We start from the raw sequence: 18,245 nt of genomic DNA on the forward strand, positions 1-18,245 counted from the left end.
AAAAAATCCTCATGGTCCTATAACAAGTAGTCTGAGGGCCTAAATACTTAAATTAAAACCTAATTTGTTCTTCTCAGATGAAGATGATGTACTGACCCTGAGGTGTATGTTCAAAGGGTCTCAAATGCCAAGATAAGCAGGAGGGGGTGCCATAGCATACATAAAATCATGTTCCATAGCAGCAGCCTAACTGCTAAACTATCCTTCCTCCTTAGAGTGCTTTGATGTGTTTTTACATGAATATGTAAATGAAATATGTAGTTTTGTTAATGTAGTAGTTAAGCACATTGTGAATAAATTCAAATAGAATTCTAAAATATTAAGGGAAAACAAATATTCCCCTTCTTAGCAAGACATGTAGAAATTATTTGCACGTTATTTTGGTTTAGACTGTTCTAAAAAGGATCGTAACAAGACATTTTTCCAGTACTGATATGCATGTTTTGTCTGGAAAAAAGTCTTGTTATGATTCTTTTTAGAACAGTCTAAACCAAAATAATGTGCAAGTAATTTTTATATATTTTTTTCACTGAAATTAAATGAGTGTATAGCAAATTGAAAATAACAATTGTGACTGACCCAAATGAATGAAATATATTATATTCTACAAGGATTTTTTTAATCTTTCAGAGCACATTAAAATTTAACTCATTAAAACACATTAAAAGTTACAGAACACATTAAAAGTTAACAATAGTGGCCTGTGAGTTTATAGATTCATGGTTAAAGAACTCCCTGCAGAACGATCAATTTATCTACTGAAGTTAATCTGGTTCTGCATTAATTATCAACATTTGATTTCTTCCTCTACTTCTTGCTCATGGAGAGAGGAGACTGTCATTTTTTTCCAATTACTGCATAGGAATTAGTTATGTCTTCAAAACCATGGTGATTCATTCATTCCATTGATTCATTCCACAGAAGTGCACAAGGGTTAGGTGCGACAGCTTTGGGGCCCACAGCTCTACTGCTAGGTAGAGTGTAAAGTAGCATGTGGGAAGACCTGACAGAGGAAACAGAATTGTAGTAGTAAACTTGGCTTGTTCTAAGTTGACATTAATTTTATAGACCTGTCTCAAGTAAATCTCTTTGAATTCAAACATGAAACTGACTTTTTCTGAGTATGAATTGAAGAATAGGGGCAGAGCTAAATCCTATAAAAAGTTCATTTATTTAGGTTAACTGACATTATATGTCTTCATGTTTGCTGCTTTAAAAAATCTGTAAATGTCATGAGAATCGGTCAAAATTTGGGATGATTCTTAATTTCTCTGGTTGATTTTCCATCCTTATAGGAAAGAAACCCATCATAATTTAGGGGGTATGAAGTGTTTTATTTAAATATTTCTGTTTCATACAGAATAAAACACAATTTCAGAAATAAAATATGGCCTATTTGTTCTATGTTTAAAAGAACAAAAAAGCCATATTTTATATAAGTATTTAAAAAAATCAAACAAATGTTATAAATAGATACTAGATATAAGTTTATGCCAGAGGTCTAAAGACTGTGAACCCTCCAAAATGCTAAATATAATTTCAACCAGTTCATTTTTCATTCTGGGCCTGAGGGGTTCTCTACTGTCAAAACATCTGTTGTGCTGGTTTGACATTGGCCTGGACAGAAATGGCAGAAGATAGAATATGCATGTGTTATCTCATTTAATACCTATTACTCTCACAACCCCATAATTAGAATTTTAATTCCAGAAAACCCATCCTAATCACAGTACCAGAAAAATCACACAGCAGCCAGCATGTCTGTTATCATTACAGCCTAAGCAATACCAAAACTTGGAAAGGTAAGTACAAGACAGATAGACCCTACAAACTATTGTGCAAAATAGTACCAACATGGTAAATAGCAAAAAGCTTTAAGTTTGTAAAAGACCATTTCTAAATTGGAAGTGCTAGTGGTTTGACAATAACTACCTCTGAATTTAACAGTTAAATTGAATTTGATTATTGAAGCTGAATTTAACTGTTAAATTCTGAATGTAACACTTGTGCCTATCTATATTTAATTATTTATTTGAGTGAAGTAGGAAATGGTTTATTCTATTAGTATATCTAAAAAAATTGTTCAGGGAGGGCAATATATTTCAGCTTGCTGAATGAAAGATATAAGATTAAGGGGAGTTCTATCACTAACAAGAACAAATATTGAAAAGCATGCATTAGTAATAGGGATGAACCACCATGAGCACATAGTTTATGAGAAGAAACTGTGATCCCCTCGTCTACTTCTACCTTTTCCACTGATTGAAATTCATGAAGCTCAGCAAGTCAAAGCCCATATTTAGTAATTTATAATGATGTCCATATAGGATCTCCTATCTCTAAAAATTAGATTAACATCAGATTTTGTGAACAACCCAAGAGCACCAAATACAGATTCCTTTTCAGGTTACAGTTACATGAGACTCAAAATCTTTTCCATTTTAGACCTTGTATGCCCTTTTTTGAATGCAAGACTCTTGAACCACTGAAGAATTGTTTGAGTTATTTTCCACCAGCGGTGATTGTTTGAAAAAAACTTACCACGGGGGTTGAAGCATTGTTGTAGCCATGCTGGTCCAGGAAATGCACATGAAGAAATGTCTATTTGCTAATATCTTTCACTGAATCAGTTATATAGATAGCTTATATTAGATTAGCTTGCAAGCAAAAAATGCCCTCCTTTGTTCTTTATACTCTATAAATAAAAATTGCTTCTTAAAATGGAGTTTATCAAAAGTAATGGTTTTACCGGCTTAGGCTGGATCTCTAATCTAAAGTTCCCTTACTACAACTTGACACCATTGCTCCTTGTTCTGTCATCTGCCACCACTGAGAACAGTCTACCTCTGTCCTCTTTGGAACCACCCTTCAGTTAATTGAAGGCTGCTATTAAATTCCCACTCAGTTTGCTCTTCTCCAGACTACGTAAGCCCCAATTCCCTCAGCCTTTTCTCATAAATCATTCCCCAGCCCTCTAACCATTTTCATTGCCCTCTGCTTGACTCTCTCCAATTTGTCCACATCCTTTCTGTAGTGGGGGGCCCAAAACTGGACATAGTACTCCAGATGTGGCCACACTATGCTGAAGAGGGGAAGAATCACTTCCCTCAATCTGCTTGCAGTGTTTTTACTAATGCAGGCCAGTATGCCATTAGCCTTCTTTGCAACAATGGCAAGCTATTGGCTCACAGTCAGCTTTTTGTCCACTTTTCACTCTCTAGAACAGAAGAAATGTTGTGGTTCATAAATCCTTCTCTTACTTAGGGAATTCTGGATGGATTTTTTTTATATCTTCCCCATCCCCTTCTCCCTCCCTCAATGAAAACATCTTGGAATCTCAGTGACTGCTGCTAAATAGTGTTAAGATTTTGCTCTCTGAGCTGTGGTTGTGATTGACTGGTAGTATTCTTGGATTCAGTAGAAATCTAGCATTTCACTGAAGAATTCTAATGATAAAAATAGATGTAACCCATAGATTTTGCCTGCCTTTATCTTGGCTATACACATGCTTTGACTTTAGTAAACATTTAAAAATATATTCTTTATTACCCGTAACACAGCTGTAATTATGTAATAAATTCAAACAAAAATATGTATTCCTGCTTCCTGAGCTCTATTTTTTTCCTTTTTTCTTTATAAAATGGAATCCATCCTGCTGACAGGATCAAAAAAATAGCCATAAAATTGATGTTTTAACAGAAGGATCAATCCACATGCATGTTTTTGGCATAAGATATTGCTTGGTACTGCTTAGAGGGAAACAATAAATTCACTGAGGTGCTACATTAATCAGGCCATCCATGGCAGCTTTAATATACATCTTCTTAAATGAAACTCATTGCCTTTACAGGCACATAATCTCATCCCTCTGTCACCCTTTAAAGTCAGTCTTAAAGCACTGCAGGAGATGCAGGTGTCACAGCCAAACTTCTCATTGAATATTCATTGTGCTGCCTGCAGTATTTTGAAACTAGCATTCACTCTAAGGGAAGAGGCAGAAAGAAAGAAAGAAAGGGAGAGAGAAAAACATTGTCCTCCTCAGAGAACTTAGGTTAAGCAGTAATGACCTAAATAGCAGGAGGTTTAATTTGTTACTGACTTCTAATGTAGTTTCCTCCAAAGGAAAAGACAGGCAGCTAGTTAGTTGGTTATCTTACAGGAGTCTCCCAAGTAAAATATTCATATGTGGCGCACAATATATATTAAGGTTACCAGGAAAATTTGGCAGGGGAGGGGGAAGGTGACCTCTAAAATGTTAAACACCAATTAATCACATATATCTTCTTACTGGACATCGAATTTGGGTCCAGATTATGAAGAACCCAGACTACTTTGATCTCTCTAAATTATTTCACTCATTGTTGACCAAGACCTGTAAAAGCCTGCAATACATCAGAGGATTTGTTGACTCATGAATTATTCCTATGACCTTGACATTCTGACCCACTTGGTTTGTTTGAATCTCTTGACAACTGAACTCTGCATCTCCAGTCACTGAATAGATCCAATGCATTTTATATTAGTTTTCTGCAAGAAGAAGCTTCAGACTTACTGTTTTTAATATTAGGAAGCTGTTACCAACATTGTTCTTTAAGGCCCCTGGTACACATTACATATATGGCATCCTTGACAAGTTACTGGCACCATAAGTAGAAACATGTCATATGTTTAGACATTTTGTGGTACCACAAAATGGGAAACCAGCCACCAAATGTCAGCATAGAGACATGGGCAACCCTGGGTGTGGAAACTGCCCTGCGTGGGATACCAGGAACCTTGCAACCTTTGTACCCAGCAATTTAAAACTACCTGCATGGTTAAAGTGGCAGGGCGTGATGAGCCCTAGGCTTGATGTGACCTGGTACTTGGAAGTGCATTGTCCCACAGATCCTGCAGCAGCTATGGTGCAAAGCAAGCAACACACTAGGTCACGGCGAGCCCCAGGACTCACCACAACCCAGAACTTCAAAATGCCTATTGTCAGCACCAGTCTTGAACTGGCCAGACTATCAATCTATTGGTTGTTGCTCTTGGCCCAAGGCATGCCTAGTTTGGGGGCTACCTCTAGCCTGATTCATGGGGCTTCAGGCTCTTCAATAGCAACACTGATATAAATGGAGACCTAAGGCAAATATTGGAAAGTCCCATTGCATGATTGGGATCTGAGGAATTTTATGTCCCACTGCAAACATTGCACATCCTGCCATGCTTGTGTCTCATTATTTTGACTTCAGCCAAGAACCTATGACTTATTTCCTTATGCTAAAATATTTCACATACCAAAAATGACAGATATGTATATACTTTGCATCAGTAAATTATTTTTTAAATAACAACAACGTTGTTTTAATTATCCTAGGATACATGGGTGAAATCTAGTCTCAGTGAAGTCTACAAAGCCAGTAGGAATAGCATGTTCAACCAGAAAAAACTAGCAAATTGTCTGTTGTAAGCCAACCTCATGTCAATCAACCTCACAAGTAAAAGCACTGCAGACCTTCATTTCTCCAGGTTAAACATACTGTGCAGTAGTATCAAGAACAATACATAGAAATAAAAAGAACTAAAAGTCTGTTTGGAGCTGATGGATATTTTTATGTATAAATTATGTCTTTGTCCAAGATGGGAATACATTTTAAAAAATTCATAAATCATTGAGAAAAGTGTTTAATGGTTCAGATTATGGTACATGAATTTCTAAAGGTGAAAAAGAAAAGTGAAAGCTAAGATGACATAGAGTAAAGATGCTAAGGTCAAACATATCAATCATTTGTGAGAGCCTTTAGAAGGCACACCACTGAGAAGGAATTACAACAGTATCCTAAGAGTCTGAAGTGCTTGGCCCCTATTGCAATAAGGGCAGTTTCAGAGCTAGACTAGAATAGACTTACATGTCACATTACCAAAAGTAATGTCAATTCATTCCTCACAGTAAAAGCTTAGACTATATGTCTTCCCAAAAGTCAGCTGACATTTATAGCTACAAGGATAAAAACTATTTTATCCGCTGTGTTACAAACAGAACAAGTTTTGCCTTTAAAATGGCCAAGCATCAGTTAGACAAGTAGATATGAGGAAAGGCAATGAAGGAAAAGAGGGCAAAAGATCAAATGGGTAAGTGAGAGCATAAGAAACCATATAGGAGTGCTGTAACAAGACAGACATATGAATATTCAAAGGTATGTGGGGAATATTTTTCAAATCCATTGTATCCCTCTTCTGCATACAGAGTCATGCTGATTAGATTAGTCAAAAGCCATTGGTATACCCCCTCAATCTTTTCGAATAATAATAGGAATTGTTGTCATAAACTGCAAGGGTTAAAAGTAAACAGATTCTTCTTGAAACTGATATTATAGATAAAATAAGCAATATTCTCAAATTGCCTGTAACCATATGTGGAAAGAATATCTCCACAGCCTGTAAGTGGACTTAGCATTCATATTCTAACATTTCAAAAAACAGTAAAAATGAGTGCATTTGTTTCTCAAATTGAGAACATAGGCTTCTTGCCAGATTTTTTTCTGTATAATGCTTTTCTGTGAAGCTGTGTAGACAAGAATGATGTATGCACAGCTTATGAAGGACATAAAAGCAGTATGTTCCCATCAACACTGATATATTCATTAGTAGTTAAATGGATGATTATAATATACATGACACTTTCCTAGTAAGAAAACTAAATCAGGTGACAGGTTGCTCTTATATTATTATAAAAATAAAAAGGATATTTGAATAAGACCAATAATCAAGAAATAACAGCGATTCCGGATAATTATTTTAGTTTATGTTATGTCTTGTCTCTAAAAAATACCCAATGTTATTTTATTAGGCAATTCTACTGAAAAGTCATAGTTAGCATACACGTAGCATGCTTCTTACATACTGTAATATAATAGTATCTGAAAAATATTTAGTGTAGGGAAAGATCCAAATATGAATTGTCCCTGAAGCACTGCAGCTCAAACTTTGCAACTGCCTCATTGAAAAAAGATGCCAGACACTGTAGCCAAGGAGAAATAGATGTATGTTAGAGCCAAGTAATGCTATTTCTCTCTACTAGAGTTAATCAGAAAACATTTTTTTTCAAAAAAAATTCAAACAATTTTTTTCATAGAACATAAGCAGTATTCTAATAAAATAAAAATGCAGAAAACTAAAATACTCTGGTTTGAAAATTGCGCTAATGTTGCCAGTGCCTCATGGGAAATGTGATTTAGGCTAAGTATAGATATCCAAAATGCCTGAGGCTGAATCAGTTTAGTCTTTGTAGGTTTGTCTAAGCTGCACAGATTCAATTGAAACAGAATTGAACAGCCATTTACCTTTGACTCAGGAAATGCAGCCGCATGTCTGCAGTGCCTCAGGCCAGAAGCTTGGGGACTCTAGAGCAAGTCTCTCTGGCTGTGTGTTTAAGGCCCCCCAGCCCCAGACCCCAGCTAGGATTTCCCTGGAGGGGGCAGTTCTTCTTTCCCCACCCCCTCCTGACTGGGTTGCATCCAGCTGGGGGACTCTGATTTAATTTAAACCAGGATGAGGCCAGGGACAGAAGTTTCATAAACCAGTTTGACCCAGATCAGTTAAGTCAGATAATACATTCAACAAGGTTTATTTTAAACCAGTTTCAGCCATTTTGAAACTGATTTATGCACATGGAGCTTCTGTTCTGTTACAGGTTTAAACCAATATCTGATCACTTCAACTTGTTCACATGTAGCTTGTATCCCTAAGTTGAATGCTCCCAATTTGGTTTTGCTAGTCATTCTGTAACACCCATAAGATGTCACAGTTTCCTCTCTAAATGAGAGAAAAAAGTCTTGAAAATCACATAGCGACTGTGCATCCTGGGAAATGAAGCCTAACAGTTGACTCTATCTCTGAAATTAAATGGGGGGAATGGGCCACCTGAAAAAGAACTGCCATGAAGTATTGCAATATTGAAATACTTCTGGTTTTGGTCAATATAGGTTCATTTTCAATTAAAACTGAGCATATTACATTTGGGGCATTCCAAAAAAATATATTCTTTTCCATGAAAGGAAATGCTAGCCATCAAACTACTAACCAGTTTTCTGTAGAGAAACAATTTTGGTGGTTTGTTTTGGGGGGTGGGGGGAGGGGTTCAGGTGGTACAGGGGAAACAGAGGGGGAGATAATTTTATAATACTCTATCTTTTCTCCTCCTCTAGAGAATCCCTGAAAATATTAGGGCCATAGTTTTTTTTCCATGTGGACAGACTTATTGGGAAGTTGCAACCACAGCTTGCAGAGAGGTGGAAGGCCTGAACATGTCTTGACCTTCTGCCATCTCTTGGCATCTGCTAGCTTTTGAAGTAGACAATCTATTCTGAAGGGGAAAATAGAGGAGGCCATAAGCCCAACATGTAAGTTCAGTGTGACAGAAGGAGCCTCCATAATGGGGATCATTCAGGAATTTGAAACCACAGACCACCCTCCCCCAACCTGCTATCTCAAAGATTGAAAGGAATGATGAACCAACACAGAAATACAAGTCAGGAGACATGAGTTCCAAAAGGATACACATTGTATGCTTAAGTGACTCATGGAATAATTGTGTGTAGCACTGAAAGCAGGCAAGTTCAAGATGCATTTTAACATCTTTCAAACAATTACACTAGCAAGAAGGGGAATCCTCAAGAGAGAACTTTTTTTTCTTCTTTATTGTGCCATTACTATTTGTGTTTTCACCATAGGTGGAGGGAGAAAAAGTTATTTAGGGGTGGGGGCTGAGCGTGCATGGCTGGGGCTACACTAGGCTGTTCCTGGCAGGGGGGGCTGGACTGCACTCAGGAAAAGTGGTAGCTGGGAGAGGGGTTGGGGGGATACAGCAAATTTTGGGTTGGCTACAGCCCCCCCCAACCCGTAGCCCACTCCCCGCACTGCCGCCTCCTACCCTCAATGCAGCCCTGGAAGAGCCCAGTGTAGCTCCAGCCCTAGCCCCCTTCCACCCCACCCCACACAGATCCAGGCGGCACCCCCCCTCCCATTGTGCCTTCCCAGGATGCCTGCAACAGTGGGAGCCACATCCCCTGAATGAGCTGTTCGCAGCTCTGTCCCATGCTCTTCCAGCTGTGCAACACCTGCTTCTGCCCCAGCTCCACTTCCTCCCTCCCTCCCCCTTGTTGCAGCCCTACTGCTGCCCTGTGTTTGGGAGGGCTAAACCCTATTAGCCACCCCACCACCCTGCCTTCTGCTGCTTATGCCTTAGACCTTTAACGTCAAGCTTTACTTTACAGTACTGAATCTTTACTCCGTTACTTCAGTGCAGGAAAAAGCAAGCAAAAAAAAAAAGCCAATTTAGCTGGAATGACTTCTGTGTGCAACACCAGACACCAATATTTCTCAAGCCATTTCCAACAGCCAGGGATGTCTAGAATGTAGGGGCAATGTCACAAGGCACCTAACCCTGAGCTGCATAGGGTACATCATAAAGTATTGTCAACATCTTTTTTTGCCTGCGAGTATTCACATGTGAGAAGAATCCACAAATTGAATTGTCAAGCTTCTGATAAGGAACTCTCTCCTTTTTTTTTTTAAATTTCAGAAGGTTCAGTGATATTATTATAAATGAGAGAAAAAGACTTTACTTAACAGAATTCAGTCTGTTTTTAAGCTTTGCTCTCGACACATTGATAAGTAGCAATTATTATCCTTTGGATGAACTTTCTCTCAGTTTTAGGTCAGTTCTATAATTTCATAAGGCTGAAAGTTTGTATGTATGTGTTCAGTTACCTTCCCCAGACTGCAATTTTTAATTTTACATATAATATATTCAGTTTTGGGGGTGTATATGATTTTCATAAAGTTCTTTTTAAAATGAAAAATAAGTTTTGCAAGCTGAAGAATCAAAGTGTATGGTTTTGCAATAGCAATACAAGTCCATTTTAAATATTTTTAAAAATGATAATTTTCCCCTTTTCTCCAGCTAAAACTATTCATTGAATTCAGAAAAAATTCAGAAATAGCTACATATTTCATGAAATTATATTTGACAAATTTATTATTCATCAAAGCATTTTTGCTCAGCTATATATGTAATGCATGTAAACAGAAGAGGCACCCAAGATACTTCTACAGTGTGGGAACTTATTTTAGGAATGTGAGTGGCAGAATGAGGTTCTTCCACTCTTCCCATAACTAGATAAAAGTCCTCAGCCTACAAATTTAAAGGTTGATGTTTTGACCATTTTCAGATCAACAAGAATTCTGCAACTGACCTATATAGGAACAGGATTTCACACTAGAAATATAGTGGGAGTAATGACACAAATAGTGTGATGAGTATTATTTATTCCTTTTCTCAATCCTTAGTAAAGAAAAACCTATGCTCCAAGAACCTTTTTAAGTGTAAGTAAGTACTTGACTTTCTTTGATCCACATCTTGTCAGAAAAAACTTCACAGCAAAGAAAATATGCCAAGAGTGACGACAAAAGCATGAGACCTGTTTCTGATTCTGTAAATTTGTATTTTTGATTACTGGAGCTTCCACTTCAATAATGAATTAATGGCAACAGCTTTACATTTTCATTCAGACATTCATTAAAGGTCTATTAATGATAGAGTTGGGAATTCATTTTCCTTTTCACCATGACATTTGATCTCTATTATACCATAGCAATGGTAGCATCTGATTTAATACCGATCCTGAAGGCAGTGAGAATCAGGCACACAAGCGGACAAAATTCTCCACTATTTAAATATAGGAAAATAGTCACCTTAATTTAGCACCTAAGTGGAGTTTTTCTCCATTTTCATATGAACTCACCAAGTTCAGTATAGCAGATATTTTTCCTAAGTTTAGATGGCATGTTAACAATATTTAGCTATTTGCTATTTTTCCCTCATTTTTAGCATTTTCACAGATTGGTAGGCCTGGATAACAAGTATACAGGGTTTCTTTTCACCAACATAATATCTTGTAGTATTGCAAGGAAACACTAACTACACTGTACACTATTAAAATACGGAACGATTGTTTCAGTGCTATTCAATTTATATTCTGAGTGTGCTACATTGAAACTCACACAGTTGAGACTATTCAAGGCTTTATGACTGTTCAGATAATTTTTGGAAACTGTAGGATTTGGACAAGTAACTATTACATCCCCACTTAAAATACTGATTACACAATTGACTATTACAAGAGGATTTGTAATTGAAACAGCTTTTCTCTACAACCTTATTTCACATATCCTAGGAAATTACTTCAGTACCTAAACTGCAAACATAGAGTAGCTTTCAATTAATTATGTTCTCTTGTTATTCACTGACCTAAAAATAATTTATATTGGCTTAGGTAGATGATGGCCTCATTCTAAGCACATACTTTATATGTTTTTCCTGATTAATTCCTCTCTCAATGTTTATGTAATAAAATATTTGAAAGACATGTGATCACTCTTTCTTCCAGTATTTTTAAATTCTTGAGTTTATCTTTGTCTGTTTCACTCCATTGTTTTTCAAGTAAACAATAATAATTACAGACTACAAATTCATAGTCATTACAAATTCATGTTAGACATTATATTTGATATTACATCTGTATCTCTTTCTCTCTATACAGAAAAGAAAATCAAAAACAAAAAAGAAAGCTTTCATCCAATGAAAACAATACATTGATGAAGGACTAAAAGTTGGTCCTACCCTAAGTAGGAGTAAAAGCCATGTGTATATGTATGTGTATATACAAAGTATATTTCCGTATAAAAACATGATTGCAGCCTAACTGATCCTTTGGGAAGATCTATCAGTGCTGGATGAGAGTAATAACAGCTTGTTTCAAAGAGAAGCTGAAGTACTTCTGAGAACTAAGGACAACAGTTATTTCTGTAGTATAGACCAATAGAGAGAGAAAATAAAGTGGTAGGTAAATTAACTCTCCCCATTTTATGGCGTCTTAGGAGTAGGAAGGTTGTTCTCCATCAATATTGTCCTAGGCTTAAGTTTTTCGTTTTTAACCTGAACTCTTTAGGGTCAGACAGCTCTTTCAGAAACCTTCCAGTAAAGATACTGAGACCGACCCTAGTCTGCATTGATGGTAGCTGTGGTGGGTTTTAATTCACTTAACTCCACTGTTAACAGTTTCTTTCAGATGATAAAAACTATGTATTTTAAACTTTTCTGAGGAAAGTATGATAAAGTGTACAGGTAGAATATGAACATGCTGAGGAGAAGAATTCTATGGGACAATCCACAGCATCATTAATCCTTGATTTATCTTTCCATTGCTCAAACAACATGTAAACAGGCAAACTTTTCAAGTAGCAGAAGTGGACATACTTTTCTAGTAGCTAAAGTGGAGTAACCAGCAGGTTTTTAGAAATGCTCTCCGACCCTTTCCTAATATTGCCCAGGCACAAACCCGCGGAGCATCTTGAAGGATGAGAAACAGTCACAGCATTCTGAAAAATCCCAACTCTGTGTTCCAATCATAAATCCTGGACTTTATGGCTGCTTACAGACATGTAAAAAACCCAGCACTTAACTTTCAGCTTGGCACACCCCACACTAAGGTTAGTGCATGCCCATGAGAGGCACCCTGCTAGATTGCATTCTTCAGTGTGGCTTTTGGGGGGGGGCGTTATCTAATAGCTGATTGAATCAGATTTAGCTAAAAATCATCAAAAAGTGCGGCTGTAACACCTGATTTATACAAATGCTGGGGAGCCAGGTCAAACTAGCGCACATCCTCTACTGGTAAAGCATTGTTCCCCCCCCACACACACACATTTGTCCACACCTTTTATGTACACAATATAATATTGCTAATTGATAATCAATAAGGATATATGAAAGTTTGTGTGGAAATTAATATACATATGGCAAGTCATTTCCCTTATACATTAAAGCATTTCCCTTATACTTTAAATGAAAGATTACATAGAATTTTGAAACTTCTAGTCCTGTTACTCAGTTTCATTCATATTCATAGTTTTTCAGGCCTGAAGGAACCATTAAAATAATCTAATCTGACCTTGTGCATCATACAGACAATATATTAATACATATATTAATATTACGGTGAATAGAGTCCATAAATGATTGCCAGAGGTTATCAAATAATCTGTAAAATTTATATGGTCTTATTTCATTAAATCTTAGTTCTAATCATTATTAGTGTGTGTAACAACCATTTGTAAGTTTGACAGAATTAGTAAAATACTGATGAACTACATAGTAGTGAAGAGGATGTACCTCTGATTGTTGGCTGGGTCAGTCAGAACAAAAAGTGTTGCCTCTTCTTGTCTTCAGCTACACATTAAGGAAACTTTATTACTGTGGACAATCAGTTTCATTACACATACACTCTTGAACATATGCATTTGCGCGCGTACACATTTTATATAGTTCAGATTGAAGGGAAAATGCCAAAGGGAGTTCCAAGTGTATCAATTGCTATGAGTGCCACAAACAGAACAGGCAAGGTAATACGAGTAAAGCAATTAGCCTATGCATGGAAGTTCTTGTTGTACAGTGAATATTTGGGAAAGACTCTGCAGATTACTTGAAAGATCTTCCAACAACAGAGGAAGAGCAGGTTGCCATTTTGCAAATCTCTAAATAAAAAATTCTCAAAATATCATGATTTGAAATACAGACTTTCATCTCACCTATACAAAAACCACCCAGTAAAAGATAGCATTACCATACATGAAAAGGACTACTTTTAAATTAAAGTGTTGATCATACACAAGCTTTATTTCCAATTTCATTCCGGCAACTGAAGCAAGTTTCAAAGAAAAAATGTTGCTTGTATGTTAGAAAAAGTATGGAAATACCTGTTTAAAATGGCAACAAAAAAAAAAACAAAACTCTATGAACTCAACAGCTGTTGCTAAAAGAACTAGGCCATATCTCAACAAAAAAGTTATATATATGTCCACCTTTACAGAACTATGGAGCTGATCACATGCTTTAAATTTTAAAAAATGGATAATTCTTTCCATGATCTCACTCTAAATTCAAGGGAATTTCTGAAATTATGAGAATTTTACCAAATATTTTGGGAAGTTTTAAATGAGTTAAAAATACATTTCGTAATTGGAAGCATTTCTAACTGTTTTGTAACTATAATTACAATAATCATAACCAGAAAAATAATATAATGCATTAAAACCAAGGATTATTTTTTATAAAAACCGCTCTTTATATTTCTCAGTTCAGACACAGTATTTTTAATTCCTCCTTTATAAATTAGCTGCATAATTATCTGCATGATTTCACATTATATGCTTTCACATTGCATGGACTTTCCAGCATCTTATTAAATATCACTCCTTTGAATTATCATATAACAATATATTAATAACTAAATATAACATATGTTATAGAACAAATTATCCAAAAGTAAACTGCATGAAATTAGAAACAAGCCATTCTTTCCTTTTAGATGTGTATGAACTCCTGAATAAAGCCAAAAAGTAATTGGAAATGAGACTGCAAGGGACTAAATTGCTCTCTCTGTTCTATGTCTCCAGACTGGTTCAATTCTTTATTCTGTAGCAGGGGTGTCACACTCACTTGGCTCTGCTGGGCCAGATCTGGACCCACCTCCACCTAGAGAGCAGCCATGGAGTTTACTATAGCTGTCACTTGTCCTACTGCCATCAAAATGCGTGTTCAAAAGGTTCAAAACCCCAGAATTCACCAGTGGGTCCTGGCCCCATTTCATTTACTCTTACAGGAGTTCCACAGGGCAGCTGGTTAACATCACTGCTGTCTATAGAGAGGGGGAAAAATTGGAAAACCAGGGTTTGCTTAAAAAGGTTTTTTTTCACTTAAGTTCCTAGTGGACTAATCTCTAAACAGTGCCTGGGATTGAGGAATGATTTAGTCCTAGACTTTTTATTAGAAGTCTGGCCAAAGAAGTCACACTGTGCCTGTTTGGTGCCCTGATATTACAAAGACCTTCAATCTACAAATGGTCTTCTGTAGGGTATACTTCAGTAACTTCCCCGGTTTTGAGGTGAGTCTAATTGGTCTGTAGTTTCCCTGGTCCTTCTTTTTGCCTTTTTTAAAGAAGGGCACTTAACATCAGTCCTTTTCCAGTTCTCTGATACCTCACCAAATAACAGAACCTCAGAACCTTGACCCTTACTTCAATATTCATTCTAATACATTTAGAAGGACTATTTGTACAGTAAGGTACTACGCAGTAATTTTGGAGGACCTTAGAATCTGCTTCTATAACATTCTTTTACAAAAAAGATTGGTAGAATCATGGCTGTTAAGATGTCACTATTAAAAAAAAAATTACTCTGAATTACTATATAGACTTTCACTCAGGCCACAAATTTTCATTGTTAGCTTTGACTGAACCCTGCCTTTTTGTGAAGACACATTACAATACAGGTTAACTATATAATTGTGATAACCCAGTTGTGACAAGATTGCTTTTATCAAACAATATAATATTTTATATTACTAGAAACACGTCAGAAACTTTTTTATTTTATTGTAAATACAGTATAATCTCATAAATTCAGCATGCTCGGAACCGAGTACCTGCCAGAAATGTGAAAATTCTGGATTTTTGTAATTGAAGCGGCAGCCAGTCCTGGAGCAGCAGTGGTGTGGGGTGGTGAATGGTGGCAGCAGCCACCACATTCAAGCTTCCCAGGACTGGCCACCACTACTTCTCAGTGGAGTGCATTCTTAACATGTGCCAGATTTTCAATAATTCCAGATTTTTGATATCTGGATTTATGAGGTTATACTGTACATTAATTTCATTGTAATAATGGTTTAGTATTTTTGTTTATCATTTTATACATTTTATAAACAACCCTCTTCAAGGAATATAAATATAAATTTATGCAACGCTTAAATATTTCATTAGAGTTTATTTAAACAACTAAGGTTTTCACCAAGAAGGGGAAACTATGCAGTAATCAGATAGACCCAGTTATAGTTACTTTGCAGTCAACTTATAAATTGTTTAAACAGGTGTTTAAACCCAACTGAAATCATTAAACTGGGCTTACATATGTGCTTAAAGTATTTCCTAAGGGAACTGGACCATGAATTCAATTTAATATTGGTTCATGAATTCAACAGGAAACTGGCTGAGGCCACACGGTCCTGATGTATGATCATCATGAGGGACTTCAACCTCCCCAACATCTTGTGGGAAGAGGACAAGGCCAAATCTGACTGGTCCCATAGTTTTCTCACTTGCATTGATTACCTCTACCTAATGCAAGAGATCTATGGGCGGACTTGGGGAGAGGCACTGCTGAATCTGGTTCTGGCCAAAGGGGATGAACTGGTAAGCAATCTGTTGATTAAAGGGAAGATTGGTGACAGTGACCATGAAATGACCACTTTTTCTATCCAACACAGGGTGGGGAAATCCCTCAGTAAAACAAAAATCCTCAACTTTGGGAAGACTGACTTTCACAAACTCAGGAGACTGATCAGTGAAGAACTAAGTGACCATGGCTCCTTAGAAAGGTGAGTCCATGAGGAATGGTTATTTGTTAGGGACGCAATCCTTGAAGCACAGGGGAAGTCCATCCCATCCCACAGGAAATGCTGTCAGTAGGCAGGAAACCCCCTTAGTTAAACAGGGAACTTTTGGACCTCCTGAAACTTAAAAGGGAAGCCTACACCAGATGGAAAATGGGAATCATCACCAAGGAGGACTACTCAGCACTAACCCACACCTATAGAGAACAGTCCAGAAAAGCCAAGGCTGAAATCAAATTCAGGCTAGCCACCAGAATCAACGATAACAAAAGGCCTTCTTTAGATGTGGGAAGTCATAGAAAGAACAAAGGCAACATTGAACCCCTGAAAGATCAGATGAGGTAGCTGACATCTGATGCTCAAAAAAAGGTCAATCTCCAAAATGATTACTTTGCATCAGTTTTCCACCCACCCAAGGGGGTTATACTGTCAGACAAGACACAAAACATCCGGAGAGCAGGACATGGGCCCATAATTGACATCAAACAAGTGGATCATTTGACCCCAGCAGACTTCCTGCCCATTGCAGGGGGGCTGGACTTGTGAGGTCCCTTCAAGCCCCTCATGTCTTTAAAATCTATGAAGGGACACACAAACAGCCTGATTGGGCTCAAAAAATACTGCCACACTCTATCAAAATGAGGAAAGTGTGAATACAGTTACTAAAGAGTTGAGTTATAAATGTGATCATTGACTTCATGCATTAAAAACATATGTAAGTACTTGATTCTGCAAAATAGTATTTACGTACATCTTTCCATTGTCTTGAATGAGCCTACCCATGTGAGTAAAAATATAGGAGCCGTTCTATATTCAATAAACTTAATTTCATGCTCTAATAACACTGATGACTTATTTCTTTTATTAGCTAATCCTCTCGACTTTCTTCAATAATAATTAAACTGTAAAATGTTTTGAAAAAGAGATGGGAATGAAGAAGGAAAGAAACTTAAAGTTGTAGAAGGGAGAAAAATGGTCATTAATGGCACTTATCTATCACAAGATCTTCGCTTAAAAAGAAGTATTAAGATGTTAAACACCTTTAGTCGCTAGGATAAACAAGTTTATCAGACATCATATCTTCCTGCTAGGTAATTTTATTCAGTTTTTTATTTAAAAAAATAAGTCAGTGTAATAGTTCTATTCTTTCTTTAGTCATGGCAAGTCATACTATTAATGATGCTTCTTCACTTTGTTCAGCTGAAGTACTAAAAATAAAGTATATCTAATTCCATTTCATTCTCTTGACACATACACACACCCACACATGCCACTTATTAATTATTAGCTTTGTGATATTTTGGAAAACTTCACTTAATTATTGAATATTCAACAGTTGAAGTAACCATAATTTATATATTTTAAGTCAAAAAAGCTAGAATTTCTTCTCTTTTCTGATGTTATAAAATTTACAGAAGTTATTTACAATGAAGGAGTCTTTCTTGATTTTTCCCCCAGTTTTGTGTTTCATAAATCTGTGTGTCCTTGCACATTGTCTCAAGGGGATAGCCCTCAAAATAGTTATTAATTTGGATACAATTTTCAAAATTCTCTCCACATTTTTTTAAGAATATAAACAAGTCTTTGAAAACTCAGACCATTTCAATAACTTTCTTAAAAACATGGCTCATTTCCTCTTGAAGTCTACTACCGTTCACATTACTCACTGATACCTGAACACCATCCAAAACAGCACAGTGTTCATTGCCACCAATGAAAACAAACATATCAGCAGCTGGAAGGTTACACAGAAATA

The sequence above is a fragment of the Gavialis gangeticus genome, unplaced genomic scaffold (genome assembly GCF_001723915.1).
Source record: "Gavialis gangeticus isolate Ggan-Ray unplaced genomic scaffold, GavGan_comp1, whole genome shotgun sequence".
Classification (NCBI taxonomy): Eukaryota; Metazoa; Chordata; order Crocodylia; family Gavialidae; genus Gavialis; species Gavialis gangeticus.